Raw genomic sequence first — 2,500 nt, forward strand, 5'->3', positions numbered from 1 at the left:
TGAAACACTGGGGCTCTGTTCCTTCCTTCCTATGGAAAAGAACCAACCTTCATGTCCAGGGGCCATGGCAAAAGTAAGAATTTGGCTTCCCAAATTCCATATATCCAAGGATTGCTCCCAGACAAAAGTAGCCAGGACAGACAGGTCAGGCTGGTCCTGTCTTCTGGTGGTTTTCCTAGACTCTGAGCTGAATATTTTCATTTGAAAACACCTTGGGGAGGGCCCAGAGATCCCCCAAGGTGAGGTTTTGAGGCCTCAGGCACATGACCATAACATATGGACAAAGGAGCTTTGTGCTCTGTGCAGTTGTGGTGGTTTTGCATCACGGAAGTGATGTCCTAATGTCTCAGTCTCTCTGCAGGCCTCTCAAAGTCCCTGGGCCTTACCCGGGTCAGCAGAGAATGGGGGGTGCAGCCCCAACACGGCCGACTGCGGGGAGACACTCTCTGTGCCCCGAGGGTGCTGAGGGCACTCAGGCTGGTTGCCTTCGCTGCAGCAGAGACGGCAGAGACATCGGTAAAAGAGAAGGGGCCGACTCCCAGCAGGGGATATTCCAAGGTTTTTATTAAGGAGTCCCAAAGGAGCTCCTGCACCTCAGGGGGCTTCCTGCCGAGAGCCCCGGGGGATGTCCGGAGGTCACATTTAAAGGGAGGAGGAAACCAAAAGTAGATAACATCCTACTGACCAATAGGTATCTCTGGGGGATGGGTGCTGGGGGAATAGACATACAAAACAGCGTATGGGGCAGGACTTGGGGGGCTGACCCCTAGCCTCTGGCTAATCACTCGACAACTTGGACCGAAACTTCTGGATAGGGGGCTGGGATGCCGAGTGATTGACAGAGAGCCAGGGTGGGGGTTTTGGAGTTGATCTCATCCCGGGAAAGGGATAACACAAGTAAAAGGAAGGGGGGGGGGGGGGGGGGGGGGTACAGTCTGGGATAAACCATTTGGGAAAAATATGGGAATACGAAACAAACTACTTCAAAGTATTACAAAATATAAGAACGCAGTACAACATCCTAAGAGAAGCTGCTAGCAGTTTCTTCCATGTCTGACAAAAAGCCAATCAGTAATTAGCTTTGAGAATTGACAATCTGTTAAACCACTAAGGAAACTGTACACGCCTCTGTGAAGGCACATGTTAAAGATGGAAAAAACCGCTGAGGTTCAGCCGCAAGCCCTGGGCAGGGGCAGGAGAAGCCATCGGCCCCCGGCCGTGCTGCTGCTGTGCTCTGGCCTGGCTGCTGAGATCCTGGCCCTGCCCCAGCGCGGCCCATCCTGACACAGCCCCAGCGCAGCCGCTGCAGAAACCTCCATCGTAAAACAGCTCCGGCCGCAAGCACCGAGCCCGGCCGGGGGCACGGAACCATCTGCAGGCCCCGGGTGAGATATGAACTCTTTCAGTGCTTCCATCCTCCCTCGAGTGAGAGAAAAGGACAAAGTGCAGGCACATAGAGGAGCAACATGAAGACACCGAGGTCAGTGAAGGGGAAGTTGTGTCCCAGATGGGAGGGATGAGGAGATGCCTTGATCTTGGGGCTGAAATCCTCTTGTAAAGCTAAGGAGAAGGATGTAATTGATATATAAGACTCTCTTTTTCCCTGTAAGGCCTTGAAAAGTATAGGGAGATGACTTGATCAGCAAAGGTCTCCATGCTAAAGTAAGCAACTTGAAGCATTAATGAACCCCACTGAGTGTTGTTGCTGACAAAGCCTCTCCAGGGACTAATTAGAGCAGATAATTGGAGGCCATGTTTGCAATAAACCTCTCAGAGACTCCAAGGCAAAAGCCAAACCCAAAGTCCTTTGAAAAACCTGCAGTCCCTGCAGGGAGCATGAAGGAGCCCCCAGGGCCATGGCTGAGCAAGGCTCCCCAGGGACTCCTTCCAGCAGATCCTTGAGGCCACTGGGATGTGGGCTAGGGGGGGATGCTGAGGGCAGCACAAGGGGCTGACAGTGCCCAGCCTGGCTGGGGCTGCGCCAGGAGGCCCCAGGGCCTCAGGACAAGGGGTCTTCTCACAGCCCTTGGTGGCACAGACCCTGCTGTGCCCCAGGGCACCAAGACTTGTCTTCTCTGGTCCCCACCTGTCATCACTGCCTGCACTTCTCTGCTCTGCCTGGGGCCTGGGGACACTTTCTCAGTCATGTCCCTCAGTGGGACCCATTAAAAGTCCAAGAAAGTTTGGAGTTGGATTCTGCCTTGGAGTTCTGGAGAGGTTCTTCAGCTTCCTCTCAGGGACTGATGTTCAGGGCCTGAGCACAAAGGCCCAGAGGCTCATTAAAGTCCTTGTGCTGTGTCTGTGCTGCTGAGCTGGGCTGGGCTCCTGGCACAGAGGCAGCTCCTGGTCACCAAGAAGAGCTTCAAAAGCACATTTCTCTTGATGAGCAGCTCTTCTGCCAGCCCAGCAGGGCTGGGGCACTGCCTGCAGCCAGCCCGGGCACAGCACAGAGGCACAGAGAGTTTCAATCAGTCAGGGCTGGGAAGGTGCTGAGAAGTGC

This window comes from Agelaius tricolor, unplaced genomic scaffold (genome assembly GCF_023055355.1).
Source record: "Agelaius tricolor isolate 1412-34295 unplaced genomic scaffold, bAgeTri1.0.p SCAF_63, whole genome shotgun sequence".
NCBI classification, from domain to species: Eukaryota; Metazoa; Chordata; class Aves; order Passeriformes; family Icteridae; genus Agelaius; species Agelaius tricolor.